The following is a 23,405-nucleotide window of genomic DNA, read 5'->3' as shown; positions in this document are numbered from 1 at the left end:
TGCCTTCACTCCTGTCTCCAAGCTGGTGCTCAAATCTCAACCACTCTCTCTCCTAAAGCAGCCATGTCTCCTCATTCACCAGTTTCCCCCTTAAAACCTGCATTGTTTTGTTGGCATTATTTTCTCTCAAAACCGTGTGTCATGTCTTTGTTATCACTAAGCCTGGTACACAAGAGATACTTAAATCACAGCAGTTGACAGGATGGATTGGCTCATGATATTTACAAATAGTTCATTCCTAACGATTGCCTCTCCACTGGTTTGGCTCAAGAAACGTAGACTAGGGGCTGGGAATGTGGCTTAGTGATAGAGTGCTTGCCTAGCATGCACGAAGCCCTGGGTTTGATTCCTCAGTACCACATACACAGAAAAAACCAGAAGTGGCGCTCAAGTGGCAGAGTGCTAGCTTTGAGCAAAAGAAGCTCAGGGACAGTGCCCAGGCCCTGAGTTCAAGCCCCAAGACTGGGGAAAAAAAGAAAGTAAACTAGTGTTAAGCTTCTGGATGAGACGGTGTATTGAAACAGACCACTCCAGCAATTTAATGAATAAACAGCATATCCCCCTTTGTGTTATAGCCCCTAAAATAGGAGACAGAACACCCCCCATTCCTACTAAGTGATAGAAGGTAAAACACTGCTTTTTAATTTTTTTCTGTTACAGATTAATTATTTTTTGTTACTTGAGCATAGTTTGCAAATCACTGAACTGTGGAAGTTTTCACGGTTCCTTTAGAGGAGAAAATTAGTCCATAAGTCTTTAAAATATCATGGAACATCACATATATAAGTGGCTGCTGTTTGTCTCCAAATTCGTATTTCCAATCGCCTCTTGGGCATGTCCAAATGGCCATGTAGATCCCATCCACTCTGGATGGGCAGTACGCAATTTATTATCTCTCCTTCCACATTTTTCCCCCCAAGAATAGTCCTAGGTGCATAAATTCACTTTTATATCCACTCCCTCAATCACTTAGGCCAAAAACCTCACCTGCCTGCTATTCTATCCTCTGTTTCCTGCTTACCCAGCAGGTCCTGTCATTTCAGTACCCCGAATGTGCTTTTAGTCTTCTCTTCAGCATGGCCTGGCCCATGTCAACCATAATAAACTACCCAAAGCTCAAATCTCAAATTGCTTAGAACACGCAAGGACTTTGTGGATGGCTTTGCGCTCGTCTTCATCTACATTTCCTCTAGCTTCCCACCAAATCATGGTCAAATGCGTTAACTAAAGACGCCTATATCCAACACACACTCATGTCTTTGCTTATGCTTCTATTGCCTGTCCACCTGCCCACCCAAATCTATGCATTCATTCTTTCTCAAGACTCAGTTTAGTGTCTTCATCTTCTTCTAACCCTCCTTCTCTTTGACTTCCTGACCTCAGCCTAATCTTCCCTTATTCTATCCTTCTCTTAGAGCTCTTACCACACTTCCTATTCAGGCTGTTCATTCAGTGGGAGCTGAGATCCTTTTCTTTTTTCATATTATTGCCAGTCCTAAGCCCAATATACATAAGACAATATGTTGGAAATGATCTTTTCAACTTGGGGGGGAAGAGTGGGGAGGAGGGAAAGTAGGAGAAAATTAAAGGAAGGGGAACAAGGTTGACAAGAAATGTACTCATTACCATACTGTAACCCCTCTGTATATCACCTTGACAATAAAAATAAAAATAAGAAGTAAAAAAATAAGAAATCATTTTTCAATAACAATTAAGAAATGGATAGCTTGGAAGTGGAGCTGTGGCTCAAGTAAGGGTGCTAGCTAGTGTTGAACACAAAAGCTCAAAGACAGGCCCAGAGTTCAAGCCCCAGGACTTGCACAAAACAATGTATTTAGGCCAGGCAATTGTGGCTCACGCCTGTAATCCTAACTACTCAAGAGGCTGAGATCTGAGGATTGCAATTCAAAGCCAGCCCTGGCAGGGAAGTCCCTTTGAGACTCTTATCTCCAATTAATTACCAGGAAAGCAGAAGTGGTACTGTGGCTCAAAGTGGTAGAGAGCCTTGAGCAAAAAAGGGACAGTGCCCAGGCCCTGAACTCAAGCCCCACAATTGACAAAAAAAAAAAAAGGAAGGAAGGAAGGAGGAAAGGAGGGAAGGAAGGAAGGAAAGAAAAAAGAGAGAAAAGAGAGAGAGAAAAGAAAGAAATGAAAGAAAGAAAAAAAGGAAGAAACAGATAATTCCACTACTTTACTACCCTGAACATTTTGTTTGCTACCATCTAGTTAAGTGCTTATGAATTACTCAGGGAAAGTGAGCTACAGAGATAGCACTTTGAACATTGAAAATGTTAGAGTTAAGAGTGCTGTTGTAATCCTAGCTATTCAGGAGGCTGAGATCTAAGGATCACGGTTCAAAGCCAGCCCGGGTAGGAAAGTCTGTGAGACTCTTATCTCCAATAAACTACTAGAAAACTGGAAGTGGCACTGTGGCTCAAGCAGTAGAGCTGAAGAGTGCAGGGACAGCGCCTAAGCACAGACTTCAAACCCTGCGACTGACCAAAAAAAAAAAGAGTGCTGGAAATGCTCATATATCCTAAAGCAGTATGGAAACCCTAAGCTTAGAGTTCCCATCTGGATGCCTGGAATGTCTAACCAGGGTTTTCTCCATCAGCTAATTTGCAGAAATGAGTAGCAGACTGGTTCCATTAGAGCACTGAGAGTGGGGAAGGGTTTTATGCTCATAGGCTATCAGTGTCTTTCCTACTAAACTATACGGTGTTAATGGGATATTTACATTTTTGTGGTACTCCTTTATAGAGGAGAATTTTTTACTTACTGAAGTATTCTATAATAAAAATGTAAATGAACATTGCTTTCCACCACTGGGCAATTACACCAGAATCTACTTAAACAAAAAAATCGCATAGAAAAAAAAATACCCAGAACAGAAAGGAAAAAAGAAAAAAAGAAAGGCAGAAATAGTAGTTGTCCCATTTGCTGGCTGGTGTTTGGTTTATAACATTTGGCACATGTTGATATCTACATAATAGCGACTTTAAAACCATAAATAATATTTTACAGAGGTCACACCATAGTTATTTAAGATCAGGGGTTTATTTCCCTGAGCACTAAGTAGCTATGAATGAATTATGTTTAGTCTGCTCTGCCGCAGAAGGGCCGTAAACCTCCAAGTCACAGCAAACCATACAATATTGCTTCAATACGTCAGGAAAATCGTACATGTAAAAGAATAATGTATGATAAGGGAAAGGCATTTTTTTTCAAGTAATATATGTTACTAGGCAGGAGCTATAAAATTTTGTTATGTTAAACTTCCCTCTCATTCTGGAAAATAAGTTAAGAAGGGGCTGTGCAAAGTCTGCTCTAAGCCAGCAAAGCAGACTGTGGGCCCAGGGAAAGGAACTAGGAAGGAGAGCTTGGCTCAGAAAAAGGAACAGTGTCTCCTCCCGAGCTCCCTGCACCATAAAAAGATGAAACAAAGAGGAGTTACAGGATCTGGAACCTCGGGCAACTCTACGCCTTCCATTTGTCCAAGCATTCTTTGCTAGTGGCCCCTGAGCAAGTGTTCTTGTAGATGCCAGGATAGAGGCACTGGAGAGAGTATTAGAACTAAGATGCACTTGTAAAATTAAATCCAGATAAACAACTTACATGAAATTGTTGAGCACTGAAAATAGAGATAACATACTGGGTAGTTTCCCTTGGTTACACATTTCATCTTCACAACAAGCTTGTGTGTGTGTGTGTGTGTGTGTGTGTGTGTGTGTGTACTGAGGCTTGAACTCGGGGCCTCCTGCTCTCCTCAGCTTTTTTTGCTCAAGGATCACACTCTATCACTGGAGCCACACCTCTACTTCTGGCTTTTTGCTGGTTAATTGGAGACTTTCTTGTTAATTGGACTTTCTTATCTAGGCTGGCTTTGAACTGCTATCCTTGGATCTCAGCCTCTTGAGTAGTTAGGATTATTAATATTCTTTATTATTCTCTATTTCACAATATTATTTATTTATTTTTGCAAATGCAAAAGCAGAAGTGTGGAGAAAAGAAAGGAAGCTGATTCCAGCTCCCAGCTTTTTCTTCTGGTGGAAAGGTACAGGAATTCTGGCTAAGGGGAATAGACTTCAGAAGCTCCATTCCAAGTCAATGGCTGACATTCATTATGCACTTCCAGGCAAACTTCTAAGCACACTGCTCATATCATCACGCTGTAACCTTCACAATCCTGAGGAGCAGGGCCTCTCATTATTTACATTTCTCGGGGAGGAAGCTGAAGCTCTGTGTGGTTCAACAACTAGCCTTCACCAGTGGTAGAGAGTAACCCAGAGCCAGAACACAGGCTGAGGGGTAAGCTAAGGGGCTCAGAATCTTACATTTTTTAGTTTTTGTACTAATGATTATTATGGATATTGAGGCTAATACAGTAAAAGGATAAGAGTAGTCAAGATCATGTATAAAAGAACAAGGGCTGGGGACTGAGAAGGGGAGGGGCAGGTCCCTCTTTGTCTCACCCAAAAGGAAAGCCTCTAGATCAATGGAACAGAACAGATTCAGATCATAAGGAAAAACATAAAAAGAATAACTCAGGAGTCTGGTCAATTTTGAGAGGAGGTGAACAGAAGCAAAGAAGAACAAAGCAGGGACATCTTAGTAATATTCTATTTCTTAGGTCAGGAGGTTAATAAACTTCTCTCTCTCATTCTCTCTCTCTCTCTCTCTCTCTCTCATCTATCTATCGAATCTAGTTATCATCTACCTAACCTATCATTCATCTATCTATGTATCTATCTGTCTGTCTGTCTGTCTGTGTGATCATACTAGGGCTTGAATTTAGGCCCTGAATGCTGTCCTTTAGCTTTTTCTCTCAAGGCTAACACTTTACCACTATAGCCACATCTTCACTTCTGGCTTTTTGGTGGTTAATTGGTGATAAGAGTCTCACAGACTTTCCTATCCAGGTTACCTTTGAACCATGATCCTCAGATTCCAGCTCCCTGAGTAGCTAGGATTACAAGCATAAGCCAATGGTGCCCAGTCCTAGTGATATATATATATATATATATATAATATACTATATAGTGTGAATATGTAGTTTATATACATATAGTATATATACATGTATGGTATATATACACACACATATATACATATGTAGTATATATATACACACATGTATATACATATGTAGTATATATATATATACATATATATATATATATATATATATGTATACATAGTATGCAGTCCTTGCAACTAAAAGAAGAAACTGGGAAATCTACTGTATATTAGTGACAGCCATAGAAGGTGTTCTAAGCCTTCACTGATCACATAAGTGATTGCATTAATTGCCCTCTGGTTAGAGACTAGGTTATACTCAAAGTTACAGCAGTTCATTCTTGAGTATTTGTCATTTAAGGAACTTGTGAAAATTTTAATTCAACATTTTCTTTAGATCATGTGGATAACTGCCCATTCCCTGTAGCAGAAAGTGCAAAGGAAAGAGACACTGGGGATGGCCCGTTCCTTGAAAAGGATGAAGCTGGCAGAGGCTCCGAGGAAGCAAACGATGCCACCACAGGAGCAGCGCCTCTCCACTGCTAACCTCTTTCAGCAAGGGAACAGCAGGGAAGAAGTACAGTTCCTTTGCATATGGTAAGACCCACATCTCAGGGCTAGGAGCAGACATTCTGAAAACTAAGGCTGCACTTCTGTTACTAGGTGTCCTGAATTCACCAGGTCATGACCTTGTTGATGGGGCCAAGGACAGTGACAGGAGCCAAATGTCAGAGATGGAACCTAGTGTCTGGTTTCTCTGAGGGACGCCGGTCCAATCCAAAACATGAATGCCCTTCCTAAAGATGTGCACTACTGCCCTCCACTGGACACACAGAGAAGCACCAGCATTCAACTACCTTGGAGGTGGTGTATGTGCATGTAAAGTATTAACTTCAAAATGAAAACCCTTGAGATTAAACTTAAATGCTTATGAAAATAAACATTTCTATAAACACGTTTATGGAAAATAATTTTTATGAGCTTTAATACATTCTAACTAATTTATTGTAAAAGAAAACTGGCATGTTGGTCATTTATATTCAAGTCATACAGAATATTTTCTTCCATTCTAGTGGTTACTACCAATTTTACATTTTTTTCTCTCCTGAATATATCTTCTCATAGAATATATTGGCATTAGGGTTATTCATATATCTAAAATTTTTGACTCTAAGGTTGGAAAAGTATATTAACAAGTATAGGCACAAAATGGGAAGGAATGCTATTATTCTTTCATCAAAAAAAGTTTTGACAACTACACACAAATATGACCTCTTATATTAGAGCATGCTTTTTAATTTTTTTAATTTTATTAATTCTATTTGTGTGTGAGTGCACCAGTCCTGGACCTTAGACTAAGGGCCTAGACACTGTCCCTGAGCTTCTGTTGCTCAAGGCTAGCACTCTACTACTTGAGCCACAGCACCAATCCTGGCTTTTTTAAAGGTTTATTCAAGATAAGAGTGTTATGGACTTTTCTGCCTGGGCTGGCTTCAAACTGTGATCTTCAGATCCTCAGACTGTATAGCTAGGATTAACAGGCGTGAGCCACTGGTGCCGGCTAGAAATTGAATGTTTTAAAATAAAAGATATAAATATTGGCAGGAGTCTTTGCTTGGAACTATATAAGACTGCCTCCTTGATGGACTGACAAATAAACCCGGTCCACAGTCACTTCTTTTCAGAAGAAGAGCTGGAGATTTATTCTAGAAGCTAAATGATTTTGCTCACTTTCGGTCCTAGGGATTTCACAAAATCAGACAGTCATCAGTCTAAGAAAAATTCTGTGTATCTGTGCAGGATTTCTGTGAAGTTGGTATTTAACTGAAGTAATAGAAAGTGCTGTAAAATATTTTACATTTTGTGTGCAATAATCTGTCACCATGCCTTGCCACCCAAACCAAACATATTCCTTTATACTCAGCTACACTTTGTTCCCACATCTCTAAAACAAGGTGCCTCAAGTGCTTGACTTCTCATAATTCATGGCATTGTGTGTGTGCATGTGTGCACATGCATGCATGCGTGCAAGTATTGGGGCTTGAACTGAGGGCCTAGGTGTTGTCCCTTTGTTTGCTCAAGACTGGCATTCTACTATTTGAGCCATATCTCCACAGCTACCTCTTTCTGGTTAATTAAAGATAAGAGTCTCATGGATTTTTCCAGCGTGGGCTGGCTTCAAACCTCAATTCTCAGATCTCAGCCTTCTGAGTAGCAGTCATGAGCCATTTATACAAGTGTGAGCACTTGTGCCCAGCATTCATGGCATTTTAAATCACTGTCACTTTGACTCACTGTTAGCTAGGTAACAATCATGATACAGTTGTCATTGTGCTGTACTGTCATTTTGGGGAACAAAACACTACATTATATTCAATAAAACTGACATTAAAGATCCTGTCTCTAAGCAAGACAGGAAGCTTCTCTAAGAAGAGAAGCTGATGTCCATATGACCATATTAGATGATGCTAAGCAAGATGAACCCAGATAGGGAAACGATGTTTTATCTTTGTTGTTGTTGTTTTTAATGTACTATGTGATTTTTTTGTTTGTTTTGTATGTTCTTCCCCCATGGTATAATCCCTGTTTTCACTGTATTGATCTTGTATATACATTTTTTTTTTGTAATTTGGGGAGGGGAAGGGAAATAACAAAATGCTGAAACAATGAAATGATCCTTTGTAACAATGAGATGTACAAGACACTGTTGAAAATGAACTTTACAACTTGGAGGAGGAGGAAGGAGTTGGGGAGGTAGGGAGGGAAGGGATGGTGTGGGGGAACAAAGGAGGGGGTAGCAATATGCAATAGTAAATGTACTCATTACCTTACTCGTGTAACTGTAACCCCTCTGTACAGTATCTTTACAATAAAAATATATTAAAACAAAAAGAAGAGCAGCCAAACTCAGTAGGGAAAAAAGTTTCAGGAAAAGCTTGGCCAATCTGTCGTACATATATTTTCCTTTTCATGTCTGCCCACATATGATAAATAAAAAATCTATCTAAATAAATTTAAAAGAGCCCTTCAGTGACTCACACCTGTAATCCTAGCTACTCAGAAAGCTGAGACCTGAGGGTTGCTGTTCAAAGTCTATGAGATGCTTATCTCTAATTAACTACTCTGAAAAAGTTGGAACTAGCACTGTGGCTCAAGTGGTAGAACATTAGCCTTGAGAAAAAGAATCTCAGGGAAAGCGTCCAAACCCTGAGTTCAGGAACGGCACTTAAAAGAAAGAGGGGAGGGGAGAAGAGAGAGAGCCTATTATTATTATTACTTGCCCCAAAGGAGCCAGGTATGAGCTTTATTGTAGGAGGAGAATGAACTATTCAGCCAAACGATTTCACCAATAATAAAGCACAGGTCCCTTTACTTCCCAAGTCCAGGACTTCCCCCACCCCCTCAGCCCCACCCTTTTGCGGTCCTGGGGCTTGAAACCAGGGGCTGGGCACTGTCCCTGAAGTTTTTGCTAAATGCTGGAGCTCTACTTGAATCCCAGCACCACTTCGTTTTTTCTGAGTAGTTTACTAGAGATAGTCTCATAGCCTTTCTTACCTGGCCTTGAACTTGGATCCTCATTGGGTTTTCTAGATAGCTGCACACGGATCCGATAGGGGACATTCCTTATTCCTTTGGCCCAGACAGCTTTGTTGAGCCTGGTATCGATGCTCACATCTGGAGTCCCCCGTCTCCTTCATGGCAAACTTCTGGATCTCTTTGAGTGCATGAGGAGCACGCTTGTTAAAGCCCACTCCATGGATGCGCTTGTGAATGCTGATGGTGTATTCATGGGTCACCACCTCGGTGATGGCAGAACGGCCCATTTTCTTCTCACCACTCTTCTTTGCGGGAGCCATTCTGCCAGGCCCAAGTTGGGAAGTTAGAGAGCCCTTTATTAAGAACCAAGTAAATTTTTTGTTTTTGGGGGTTTTTTTTTGGGTCCCGTCATGGGGCCTGAACTCTGGGCCTGAGCGCGGTCCCTCAGCTCTTCAGCTCAAGGCTAGCGCTCTACCACCTGAGCCACAGCACCACTTCCGGCTTTTTTCTTTTTTCTTTGTTTGCTTATGTGGTGCTGAGGAATCGAACCCAGGGCCTCAGGCATGCAAGGCAAGCGCTCTGCCACTGAGCCAACTTCCCAGCCCCCAAGTGCAATTTTTTAAGTGGAAGAAATAATCAGATTGTATTTTATATTTTTTTTTCTTTTTTTTTATTGTGAAAATACTGTACAAAATACTGTACAATTACATGGGCAAGATAATGAGTACATTTCTTATCAAGCATTGTAGCCTCCTCCTTTGTTAACCCTTCCCATCCCATCCTCCCCCCCCCCCAACCTTCCTCCCCCCCCACCAAAGTTGTAAAGTTCGTTTTCGACATAACGACTTGTACATCTCATTGTTGCAATGGGTCCACCTGTATCCCTATTTAAACGATTTGTTTTTCCCCTTCCCCTCCACAAATTATATCAACATCAAATACAGTGAAAGCAGGGGTTATACTGTGGGGGAGGGACATACAAAGCAACAAAGAAGTCATCTTATAAATGTGTTAGAAACAACCGCATGAAAGAAAAAAAAACATTTGAATACATATCTTAGGGTTCATTTCCCTAACACCACCTTATCTGACCTTTTCTGCTTGACTCAGACATATACTGGTTATTGCAGATAGGGAAACCATGTGACCTATGTTTCTTTGGGCCTGGCTTACTTCACTTAATATAATTTTTTCCAAGTCTTTCCATTTCCTAACAAATGGGGCAATGTAGGGGCTGGGAAGGTGGCTCAGTGGTAGAGCACTTGCCTTGCATGCCTGAGGCCCTGAGTTCGATTCCTGAGCACCACATAAGCAGAAAAAGCCGGAAGTGGCGCTGTGGCTCAAGTGGTAGAGCGCTAGCCTTTAGCTGAAGAGCTGAGGGACAGCGCCCAGGCCCAGAGTTCAGGTCCCACGACTGGACCAAAAAAAAAAAAAAGAAAAAGAAAATTTCAGCCTGTGCCAACAAGACCTAGGGTTTCTCCTATTCCATCCTGTAATGTTTTCAGAGTGTCTACTTTGACTCGGAGGTCTTTGATCCATTTGGAGTTGATTCTGGTCAGATTGTGTTTTAATTGGTAGCATTCTTTTCCTTTCTAAGTGGCACATATGCTATGATTCATGGCATGATGAAGTTGGTGTATTAGATAATATCACAGCAGGGCAGAGGCCAGAATGCTTCTGAATTTGAACTCAGATGACAGCTGACAACATTAACTAAAAAGACACATTCACTCAATATGTACTGTCTGTTCCCTGGATCAATTTGGAGAAGAAAATGGAATCTTCAAAATCCTCTCCTTCCTGTGATGTGCCTGAATATTTGGAGAATAAACCAATGTGCCAGATGCTAGCATAGATCAGCCCCCGTGCTCAGCATCTCTTCATAATTGTTGGATGCAGGCCAGCAAACCTTCTGGGTCAGCAGATGGATAGGTGAGGGCTCAGAGATCAAAGCCAACACGTAGCTCATCCAAAGCCCGGGTAATATACCTCACTGGAAAGATGCATGAGGGAATAGAGTGTCAGTGGAGTGAGGATGTTGAAGTGTCTTTCTCAGTCCCAGAGGTCTCCTGTGGACCAGGAAGCATCTCTGAATAGACATGCATCATGGCGCTGAATTTTATGTCTCTCTGTGTGCTCTCAATATGAGTTGTAGGAGTGTGTGAAGTTGATGACCAAATATAAATCAGAGTTATTTCTGTTGACAGGAAATAAAGTTAGACTATCAGACATACTCAGAGCCAATATCTGCTTTCATGTTTTTCAAAGTTATAGGCAAAAGATGTCTTCCATTATTGTAAATGTGTCAGAGCTAAGACAGCCAGGCCTGTTCCTCCCTGCTTCGTTTCTCAGCCAAGAATGGAAACCATACCGTGATAAAAACATTGCCAAGAGAGAGTTTCAAAAACAGCCTTCCTGTCTCCTTAGACTTGGCGTGGTTGAAGATTCACTTCAACCCCTCCCTAAGCCATGCTGCCTAAGGAATCAGACTTCTGTTTTCCATCCCACAATGTTTCATATTTCCACCACCCAACTCCCCACTAGGCTCTATGTTAGCAAAGTTCAGGGAATCAGATTTTGTTTTGTTTTGTTTTTGTGGTGCTGGAGATTGAATACAAGGTCTCCCTCTCAAGCATTCCACTATTTGAGTCCTTTTGCTTTTACTTGTTGTTGTTTTTCCCAGAGATAGGATCTTTCTGTTTTACCTGGGCTGGTCTTTGTCCACAATCATCCTACTTCTACCTCTCACGTAGCTGGACCTATGCATATGAGTTGTTCTTGAGAAAGAGTCTAGGGAACTCTTTTCCTTCCCCCTGATTGGTCTTGGACCATGATCCTTCTGTCTCCACCTCCTGAGTACACGTGTGTGTGTGTGTGTGTGTGTGTGTGTGTGTGTGTGTGTGTGTGTGTGTGTGTGTGGGTGGGTGTAATACACAAAGACCATTAGACCAATTTAGGACTTTACTCATATAACGAAGAATAATAGGAGAATAGCAATTTTATTCTACTTCTAAGCAATTTCTACTTCTATGTTTTATTATTATTTATTTGTGCAAATACTGGGGCTTGAACTCAGGCTTAGGTACCATCCCTTAGCTTTTTTGGCTCAAGGCTGGTGCTATCACTTGAGCCACATCTCTACATTTGGCTTTTGGGTGGTGAATTAGAAATAAGAGTCTCACAGATCTTCCTGACCAGGCTGGCCTGGAACCTCAATTCTCAGATCTCAGCCTTCTGAGTACCAGCACCCAGCTTTCTCCATTCTCAAGAGATAAAATCTTGACCCTTTTTATAAAATACGTTTCCATTGTCTTTGCTCTGGGTCCATGCTTCAGTCATGAATGAAGAGGCTCAAGCATGACTTTTCCTTGTGTGTCTCTTGGCAATGGCCACCATTATTTTGGTACCTCAGAGCACTTTGCATTATTTTTTGCCAGTCCTGAAGCTTGAACCCAGGGCCTGGGCACCATCCCTGAGCTTCTTTTGCTCAAGGCTAGCACTCTACCACTTGAGCCACAGTGCCACTTCCAGCCTTTTCTGTTTATGTGGTATTGAGGAATCAAACCCAGGGCTTCATGTGTGCTAGGCAAGCACTCTACCACTAAGCCACATTCCCAGCCCACACCTTGCTTTTTGAGAACTTTCTTAGCAACTTGCTCTGTGCAACTCCCAGACCAGTTTGTCACTGCAATATATCCTGGATGTGTGAGCCCTTCCCCAAAGCCTTAGCAATCTTTCAACCCCATCTGCTTTCCAAGCTCCCAGGGCTCTTGTTTAGAGGCCTAGCTACGTGTCGTCTCCCAGCCTCATCTCACCTAGGCACATCTGGTCTCCTAGCCACATCAGGTGGCTTCATTTCAGCTTTCTGTTTCTGTTTAAAAGGATTCTAGTGGTTGGCCAGTTGGCTTAGGGGGTGGGGTGCCTGCCAATGAGCCTAAAACATCAGAAAGCCAGTTCAAGTTCCAGTCCCATCTCTGATGGGAACAGGGAAAAAAAGAAAGAAAGGTTCTAAATTCACAGATGATTTTAGAAGGGTCATGTTAAAGGTGCCCTGAGTGGCAGAGTGGCGACAGGAAGGGACAATGTGTGGCTTGGAAGGCCACGATTTTAGGACATAGTTCGTTTCCTGCTACAACCTGACCACAGACCGAGATAAGTTATTTAATGTTCCCAGCTCCCTCAGGGGAGTAAACTCAGGGGATTGATGGGCTTTACCATTAGATTCCTTTCCACGGCAGAATCCCAAGACAGGATTGACCTGGACATTTTTATAATGGACTGGGCATATTACCTTTTTAATAGTATCGGAATGTCTTTTGCGTATTTCTGCTCGGTTTTTGTTTGTTTTTAAATGTGTGTGTGCTGATCCTGGGGTTTGAACTCAGGGCTTGGGTGCTTCCTTGAGTTTCTTTTGCTCAAGGCTAGCTCTCTACCACGGGGCCACAACTCCACTTCTGGCTTTTTCTGTGATTAACTGGAGATAAGAGTCTCATGGATTTTCCTGCCTAGGCTGGCTTTGAACACTGATCTTCCAGATCTCAGCCTCCTGAGTAGCCAGGATTATAGGCATGAGCTATCAGTTCTTGGCTACTTCCATTTTTTAATAGACACTGACTTTTCTATTTTGTTACATAACCAAAGTTAAAATAAGATTTCTTCCATACAGGACTTCTCAGAATCTTGAATATGATCACATGCTTATGAGTCTCTGCAGAGGAGAGCATGTGCATAGAATTATACAAACAGATTTGAAGGGGTGCTGCCATTTTGTTCTAAAACCAATTGCCACCTTGCGTGCCTTGCCTCTCCATAATGCATTGTGGAGAACGGTAATTGTCTACATTACCCAGAGCTCATGACAGAGGATAGCTTTGTTATTTTCCACTGAGAATTTGAGCAAAGTTGAGGGTAGTTTTGGATTTGATTCTTCCCAATGTCAATGTCAACTTGCTAGGGTTTTTTTTTTTTTAACTTTTTTTTTTTCCACTTTTTTTTTGGGTCCGGTCATGGGGCCTGAACTCTGGGCCTGGGCACTGTCCCTCAGATCTTCAGCTCAAGGTTAGCACTCTACTATGTGAGCCACAGCGCCATTTCCAGTTTTCTACTGGTTTATTGGAGATAAGAGTCTCACAATGGGCTGGGAAGGTGGCTCAGTGGTAGAATGCTTGCCTTGCATGCATGAGGCCCTGGGTTCGATTCCTCAGCACCACATAAGCAAAAAGAAAAAAAAAAGCCGGAAGTGGTGCTGTGGCTCAAGTGGGAGAGCACTAGCCTTGAGCTGAAGAGCTGAGGGACAGCACCCAGGCCCAGAGTTCAGGCCCCATGACTGGATCCAAAAAAAAAAAAAAAGAGAGTCTCATGGCCTTTTCTGCTTGGGCTGGCTTTGAACCATGATCCTCAGATCTCAGCCTCCTGAGTAGCTAGGATTACAAGCATGAGCCACTGGCGCCCGGTTAGTGACCTACTTTTGCTAGTCTCTAATTACAGCAGGGTAGGGGAAGCTCCAGATGTCCAGTTTAACCCAACTCATCCTTCTCCATCTTTCTTTACTCTCCTCTCAAACAACATGGATTCTTCTAGAACACACATGGAACCTACATTATGGACCCCAAGACTCAAACTGTAAGGAATTCAAGCCTCTGTGTTTCATTGCAGGCATGTCACTGATCTTTGAAATCAGCCAGCCCTAAACCTGCCAAAGGGGTTGGAGAGAGTTAGAAGATTCCAGACAGGGGCAGGAGCCTCTCCAGCTCCTTCTTGCCTCTGTCGCCTCTTCAAGGGGGTGAACTGCACAGGTTGCTAAGTCTTGATGTGTTTGCCATGCCCCATTTAAAAAGTCTAACCAGTCCATATTGATTCCAATCCATATTGATTTGGAAGTATTTTAATTAGCACGAAGGAAGGGCAAATTTTTGATCTGCCCAAGAAAAGATTCTAGGAAAAACCAACAACCCCAAAACAGTAATGGATGAAAAAGTGCTGAAATGGACCACACCAGGCTCTCTCTGCTCTGGAACCATGGCTACTCCACTAAATTTACACATTCACATCAGACAACATCTAATGTATATTTAATCAGCGAGATCCTAGGACTGGCCATGCTACTTCTAACGTCTGTAACGAGATATTTGAAGTTCACGAAGCAAACCCTGTAAACTTCAACTACTGTAAAATGATAAAAGTTTAACATAAAAATGGGAAATCTTTAAATGGCTGTTTTGTTCGATGTTAGTAACAGACAAGCCTGACACACAATGGAACTGTGTAACTGCTAGCAGCAGGCATTCCAGGAAGATAAAATAAACTGGCTTTATGGACCCAAGGAATTGATTTTTAATGAGATTCTGCTTGGCGGTAATGGCATCCTGAGAGGGTGATCCAGTTTCCATGGCCTCTGGTATACAGTTATAAGGTGTGGAGCAGGGACTTGGTTACATGCCTGCATGTTTGCTCTTTTAGCATATGAGATTAAGTAAAATTAGGATGCTGTTCTGAGACATTCTCCAGAAAGGGCATGTGTGTTTATTCCTGCTGCAACTGCTTTTCCTAAGACATTCATTCTCTGCTTATAGATCCTGAATTTTAGAGGGCTAAGCCCTTTAAGTTACATGCATGTGTTTGTCTCTCTCTACTAGTGTCTACCAATCTATAAATTACTAGATGGACTTAGATAATTCTTTTGCATTCCAGTGACCTGGGTTCCCCGTTGATGTTTGCGTTTACATATAACTGTGTATGGCAATGGCTGCAGATGACAGAATGGAAAAGATGGCGTGAATCTTGCCTCTGTCCCTTTCTAGCTATCTGTCCTTCTGCATTTAAACTCTCCCAGCCCCAGCTTTCTCTTTGATAAATGTGGATAATAACATCTGTTTCATGGGATGGTAGAAAAGACAAAGCAATGTTAGAGGTGCCCAATAATTGAGGCAGATCTTAGCAATGTAGCGTTAAAGGCAAAAAGTACAGCATTGTTTCATAAAGTTAAATGACATTGAACTCTGTGTGTTTGAGAGCTCTTATGGCATCAATAAAATCATATGTAAGGGGCAGGAATAGAGTTCAGTGGTAAAACATCTGCCTGACATGAGTAAGGTCATGGGTTCTAACATCAGCACCACCAAAAACTCTGTGTGTATGTGTGTGTGTGTGTGTGTGTAAAGAAACAATAAACACACAGAATGATGACTGGGAATGGAAATGGGAAAATAGGAGAGAAGATCACAGAAAGACATAACAGATTATAGTTAAGGTGTTCATGTTTGCTGGTAAATGCATGTGTGTATATATTATGAATTATAATAACAACTATCTAACCAAATAAAACTAGCTATGAACCAGGTGCCAGTGGCTCACACTTATAATCCTAGCTACTCAGGATGCTGAGCTCTGAGGATTGCAGTTCAAAACAAGACAGAGCAGGAAAGTCTGGGAGACTCTTACCTCTAATTAACCACCAGAAACTGGAAGTGGCACTGCGGTTCAAGTGGTAGAGTGCTAGTCTTGAGCTGAAGAGCTCAGGGACAGTGCCAAGGCCCAGAGTTCAGGCCCCACAACTGACCAAAAACCAAAAACCAAAACCAAAACTAGTTATGCATGGCCCAAGGATGAGAACATGTCACAAACAAAGAAAAATAATTCATCTCACTCTGTTCAGTGGGATTAATTAATTAAGGAAAAAGAAGATTAACTGAGATAATGTATTATAAAGGGATCCGTACAATATTGAGCCTTTCGCAAGCACTCAAGAAAAGTTTAGATAGCTCGGTAGGCATTCCTCTTCCATAATTAATTTAACTTAATTAGTTTTTCTAGCAATATCAGTTTCCTCCCAATCCCCCAATTTCCTGATTTTCTGTCTTTTAAAAATATTTCTCCATTGTTTTCTCTGAATTTCCCCAATCCTTAACTTTCTGATTTTTAAAAAAAAAACATTTGGACATGAATTACACATACTACCACAAACTACTAGAGGATCTGCTTGATGTATTTTGTCAATTGTATTCAAAATATGACCCTCATTCCAAACAAGATATATAGGACTTTCACCAACCCCGAAAGTTACTTTGTGCCTTTCACCATCAGTGGCCCTGCCAGAGGTAACTGTTTTCTTCTTTTACTCTATGTTAACTAAACTCATTCATGTATAGCTGTTCTATAAAAATGAATCACAATGAATGGATTCTTTTATATCCATCTTTCTTTGATCAACACAATGTTGTTGTTGTTTGAGAGTCTTGCCATTGTGGTATATTAGCATTTCATTCCTTTTTTTAAATTTCAAGGTGATGTGTGCATTTGATTATCTTTCTTCCTTCTATGCATGGCTATTGAGGTGTCCCCCCCCCCTCCCCAGTTTGGAGCTATTATGAATGGTGCTGTTACATTAACTGGGGTGTGAACTCAGAGCTTCATACTTGCTGGGCAAAGTACTGCCCTGCTAAGTCACATTATCAGCCCTCTTACACCTTGGCTATTTGAGACATGGTCTGTCTTTATTTCCCCCCCTGGGAGAATCCTTGGACTGTGGCTCACTATTGTAGCCGAGATGACAGTTGTGAACTACCTGCCCAGCTTTTGCCATTGAGATGGAGTTTCATGAACCTTTTTTGCGGGGGGGGGGGGGGGGGTGGCGGTGGCACTGAACCTGTGATCCTTGTGATCTTCCCCTTTCACATAGCTAGGATGACAGATGTGTGGCGCTACACCCAACTTTTTAAAAAAAAATTTATTGTAAACGTGTTGCACAGAGGGGTTACATAAGTAAAGCAATGAGTACATTTCTTATAGAACATTGTTACCCCCTCTCTTGTTTTTCTTTCACTTTCCCTCTCCCCATCTCTTCCTCCCAAGTTGTAAAGTTCATTTCCAACACAGTGTCTTTCTTATGAGTATCGATCTTGCATTGGTTCACGGTTTGTCCTTTGTCTCACCATTTTGTTGTTCTCCTTCCCTTCCCCAAATCAGACAAACACACATACAAGACACAGGGTGCTAAAATTAAAAACAGTGACAACAGGAAAAGTGACCAAAAGGAAAGAAAAAAGAAATAACTTCACACAGTATATTAAAAACAACAACAACCTCTTGTTTCCATATCTTGGAGCTCACTTTGATTAGCATCATTTTTTTGAATTTTTATTTTATTGTAAAGATAATGATTGGCATCATTTTATATGGTCCTATGTACATAGCTATTGAGCTATTGTGTCCTCTGCTGGGACTATCCTAAACATATGCTAATTATTACAAATGAGGGAAATCATGGCACCTGTTTCTTTGGATCTGGCTTACTTCACTTAATACGATTTTTTTCAATTTCCTTACAAATGAGGTGATAGCATTCTTTCTGATGAAATTCCATTGTGTGTGTGTATGTGTGTGTGTGTGTATGTGTGTGTGTGTATCACATTTTCTTGATCTATTCATCTACTGAGGAGCATCCGGGTTGGTTCCATATCTTAGCCATAGCTAAGTAAATAGCATAGTAAATAATGCTGCAATGAACATAGTTGCACTGGTAGCTTCAGTGTGGCCTTGTTTGTGTTCATTTGTATACCCAACTTCTAATTACATAGTCTTAGCTGAATGCCCAGCTGGCCTCAAACCATGATCTTCCTGATATCAGCCTCCCAAGTAGGATGACAGGTATGAATCACTGGTATCTAGCTTGTGTGATTGTTTTTCTCATTTAAGTTTTTTCCTATGGGTATTGTGACATTAAGCTAACATATGAACTAACTTTATTTCTCTCAACTTCGCTTCTCCTAAGCCCCTAAGAATTTTTTAGCCATCCCCCACATATGCAATTATGTGATTACTTTTGTGGCTATATCTTTTAATTTCTCTTGGGTAATACCAAGGAGTGGAATTGCTGAATTGTGAGGCAGATGTCTGCTTATCTCCATGAGAAACTGCCTAAGTGGTTGAAGCATTCCAAATCCTCAATTCTGTAATGTTGAACTGCCTTAAGAAGCCACACCAGCAAGGATCAACTTGTGTCAGGTCCATTTTTTTTTTTTTTTAACCAATGCTTACAGAATTCCTAAGCCAGGCAAAATAAATTTTAAAAACAATATGGATGTAAATGGCAACAGATGAATTTAGGCTTGTCTAATGGTAGAATGTACAAAACCAGAGAAGCAAGAACATTTCCCCAATGATTCAGACCACAAAATGAATCATTTTGAAGAATACTACTTGGGTGAAGTTCAAGGCTAAATCATATATGTTCTCTGGCTTGGTGGGTGCCCTTTTTTTGCTTTTGGCCTCAGCAGCCAGATTGAATCATTGTTTGGGGGAATGGGTAAGTGAGGGATGGTAGAGACATTAATTGCTTTCCATTGGCTAGTTGATTTGGTTGTAAAGCGAAATGCCTGCCCTCATCCCAAAGAGCTTACATCTGTTTCTCATACAGCTCAGCCACCCATGCTGCTTAGCTAGCCCCTACTGCTAGCCAGGCTACCACTTTATTGATTTCTTTTCCCCTGCTCTTTTAAAAAAAGATGAAAGTTCCTAAAAGCTTTTGCTTGCAAGTGTGTGTATATGTGTGTGTGTGCACATGTGTGTGCATGTGTGTGTTTGTACACATGTGTGTACTGGTAATTGTAATGGTTCCAGTCAGTCAACGAAGCAGCAGCTGGATGAGCCATCCTAGGTGGTTGTTGGGTTTTATTTTGGGGGGAACCAATTACTCTCAGGTTACGTACCCCCAGTGGTGAAGCTAGCAAAAACATAACAATTAGTACGTGATGACAACAACTTAAAGATAATTAGTTGACAATGAGTTGGGACCTCATTCACCTCCTTAACACCTTATGATTTGTGATTAGAATGAAATACTTGAAGGTCCTTTGAAGGGCATCTTAACACCTTATGATTTGTGATTAGAATGAAATACTTGAAGGTCCTTTGAAGGGCATCTTAACACCTTATGATTTGTGATTAGAATGAAATACTTGAAGGTCCTTTGAAGGGCATCTTGCCTTATTACCAGTTAGGGATGTAAGAACCTTTGCTATTTTTTCCACTATGTTTTCCACTATGCTGTGACATCAGTGATGGTTATCTCAAAGGTTATCATGATTCTGTGAAAATCAATAGATCGAGAGGTTGTGCTTTTACTCAGCACTTATTACTTCTTTCTCCAACACTTTTCATACCTCAGCATGTAAAGCTTCTGATTCCATCCCTTTTGTTCTCACAGATTATATGGATGGATAAAATTCACTGTGATGTTTACTGAAATCAGTTCAGCTGAAAGTTTAATGACTAGAGATTTCCACTAGGAGAATTCATAGGTATGCCTCTGCTCAGATGAATAGAGATGAACCCGGGATATGTCTTACACCTGCTAGCCACAGGCTTCAAGAAATATCTGATGTTTTTTTCACTTTGCTTGATGGGCCTTCCCTAAACCTTTACTAGATGGATGAATTGATGCTGAGATTCTACAGTCCTCTAGAATGTATTCAATCTCACCCTGCCTCCAAAATAGACACAACTTAAATCACAAGGGATAAAATCCATGCTTCTGTCTTTTGTCTTTAAATGTTAGGAAAGTGATTCCACTGCTTCTGGAATAATACAGTTACATTACAGATTAAAGTTCAAATATTAGGCAATAGTCTAATATTTCAGAAGGACAGAAATTAGCTTTAAGTTTATTACAAATTATTAATCATCTATAAAGCTACAGTCTGGACATTACTTGTACTATTTGGGCATTAGATCAGTTGTGTTAGATATTCTAATCATTTATCCAGTGTGATGGTTCCACTGTAAAAAAAAAAAAAAAAAAGCAAAAACTACTGAGTTTGTCCACTTACATGGTGTATATTCCTTGGAGAATATGGTGACATTTATGACTCTTCTGATACAAAAAAGAGCTCTAGTCATGTGTGTACCAAATGTATTGGACTTCTGCATTGTAGATAAGTGTTTTCATACCAGCTTTAATGGAGGGATGATTTTAATCTTCCAACATATTGATGATTGTTCATCTATATCAAATGAAGGGAAAATGGACCAATTGCAGACAAAACATAGTCAAATTAGAACTTAGATTTGAAAGAACTACCTTAGTTTCTTAGAAAGCTAAGCAAGGGGAAAATGCCTTGTTGTACAATAAGGATCAAGTGTACAGTGGGTATTTATTGCAAAGATGGATTGACCAAAGCTCTAGGTAAGTGTCTCACAGAATCATCTACATGACTCCTTCTTCAGCACTGATGCCAGTTAAAAATGCTTATTCCACTGCCTCATGCTTGTAATCCAACCTACTCAGAAGTCTGATATCTGAGGATTGTTGGTTTGAAACCAGCCCAGACAGGAAAGTCCATAAGACTCTTATCTCCAATTAACCACCAAAAAGCCAAAAAATGGAGCTGTGGTTCAATTGCTAGAGAGCTAGCCTTGAGCAAAAAAATGTTCAGGGATAGCACCCAGGCTGGCAGTTAAAGTCCTAGAAACAGTGCGCACGCACGTGTATGCACGCGCGCGCATGCACACGCACACACACACACACATACACACGACACACACAAAATGCTATTCCTAGGTCCCACACCACCTCTGAAGACTAGATCAACATCTCCTTCCACAAGAGCTTAGATCCTGCATTTCAGTTTACCAAACTCTCCAGGTAATTGTAATGCTCAGTTAACTTTGTGAATCTGTCTCTTCTACTCTTATTCATGTAACCACTTGGGCAAAGCACTTGATTTATATAGGTATCATTTGTCAGTCAATATGAATAGACATCTTCTATAAATGCTCGAAAATGCTTTTGATAACTCCAGTAGAGGCTGGGCCTGTCAGCGGAGAGCACAGTGGAAGGCAGCTGCAAACAATTGTCACTCTACTCCACTTAACGTCAGAAGGCCACTTTAGATCAACCCATCACATTGTTTCATTTTTTTGGTACTTAGTCATTTGTTACAATAAAAATTAAGTTACAGGAAAGGAGCACTGTGACAGGATAATGGACTCTCACTCAGAAGAAACCAGCCTGCCTCCAATGCATCAGGGCATTTATAGTGCATTAGAAGACTTTCCAGTGACAACATCATTCCTTGGGGTGGGGGGCGGTGTGGGGGAGCAAGAAGGAAAACCAGATTGAGAGGGAAGGAGGAATTTACTTGAGAAACTTGGCAAAAGTAAAATAAAAATAGAACCCAACGGTGGTTTAAACTGCTGTGCTCAGCAAAGGACGAGCAAAGAGCTGACCAACTCTGAGATGAGCATGCCAACGCATTGAACACTCCCTTATTTCACCTTGTATATCACAGGAGCCATTAGTGGATGGCTTCAGCGGTAAATAGAAAGGCATGGAGAAAAGGGTAAGGTTGGGCAAATTTAAAATGATCAAAGCCCACAAAAGATTTTGCAAATATAAAAGTCCTGAAGAGATAAAGCTTAATAATAACATTTGTGCAGTGGATGAGGCCAAAGATATCTATATTGTCTGGGTATTTTAATTGGAGGATTGAAGTATCATTATGAAATCATAAGAAATCTATGTCTGTGTTCTCATAAAAGTAAAAATGGTTATTTGATGTTGGAAAGTGGTGTTTTGAAATACTGAAGCAGAAGGAATGTGGCACTGGGTAGGTAGGTCTGCCAATTTAGACTGGGAACTTAATAACTGTATAGTATTTTTATGATTATATACTGCACTATGTTAAGCCTGGGGTGGGGTGGGGTGGGGGAGGCACCAGAAAACTTGGGATAATGGGAGCAATGTCTTAACTTGGTGACTATTAAAAGATAACATTTTTAAAAATATACTTTTTATATTAAAATAACAATATTTCATAAATACTGGATAGCTTTTTGGGTGGGTCCAGTTTTCCCCCTTAGTAAAATCTTTGATTCATTTCAGTACCTACTTGAACAAAGCCCTGTGTGGTCTCATTTTCTTTCTCTGTCAATCTTTGCTATTTCCAGGATGAAAGGTAGTGTTGACCATAAACATGGTTTCCATCACACATTTCTAATTTTAACCTATTTGTCTTAAGTTTGATTTACATTGAGTCAGGAGCAAATGAACTATTGTGAGCTTTTATTGAAAATTAATTAGGTGGCTAAAGTGCCCTTGGCAGAGACGCTGCCAGGACACATTTCTCTCTGGATCACCAGCCTTCTCCAGTTAAAACACCTAGCAACTTAAAAAAAAAATCCATAAAACGAATGATATAATTAGTTCCAGAGTGGAACTTAATCTCTTTGAAATCAGATGCCCTCTTGTAGCGCTGAAGAGTCCTGCTGGAGCAAGCATTCTGTGCTATCAGGGGATTTTCCTGGGGAAAGAAAGGGTAGCTCATTCTGGCTGACTCACCTCCTGTGACTTACAAAGGGTGTCCTTGTGGGTCTAAGTATAGGCAAGGAGAAAGAAACTGGATCAATAATACTATTACTAAGACTGGTGGTAATCATAATAATAACAAGTTGCCCCCATTGGAAAATAGATTCCATGAATGTGTGTGTGTCTGTGTCTGTGTGTGTGAGGGGAGGGGAAGAGAGAAAACACTATAGTTTGGCAAATCCAGGATGTAAATGTGATTTATTGTAAATAGTTCCACAACATTAAAATGAGTTTTTATTTTCTATGTATGCTGCTTCAAAGAAGAGCTCTGTGGGCTCATAAAAATGCAGAGAACAAATAGGGGCCTCTAAGTCCAATTTATATGCCATGCCCACTGTGCGCTGAGACACATATAATCTGTAAAACGTCAGCTTCAAAGTTCCAGCGAGCTCGGTGTTAACCCTGACCTCTGACCCCGCTGCCTCTGGCTGGGCCTGCGTGCTTTCTTTACCAGCTGTTTTAGATAAATGTGTTCCATTTTTAAGAGATT

The 23,405-nt window shown here is 40.8% G+C and overlaps 1 pseudogene; it reads right to left on the bottom strand.

Moving 5' to 3' along the window:
- Positions 1-8,485: 8,485 nt before the first annotated feature.
- On the bottom strand, positions 8,486-8,890 carry LOC122110067 (annotated as a pseudogene).
- Between the last annotated feature and the right edge of the window lie 14,515 nt (positions 8,891-23,405).

Source organism: Dipodomys spectabilis, unplaced genomic scaffold, assembly GCF_019054845.1.
Source record: "Dipodomys spectabilis isolate Male_0828 unplaced genomic scaffold, ASM1905484v1 ptg000073l, whole genome shotgun sequence".
Lineage (NCBI taxonomy): Eukaryota > Metazoa > Chordata > Mammalia > Rodentia > Heteromyidae > Dipodomys > Dipodomys spectabilis.
This window is presented reverse-complemented; position numbering and strand designations above follow the sequence as displayed.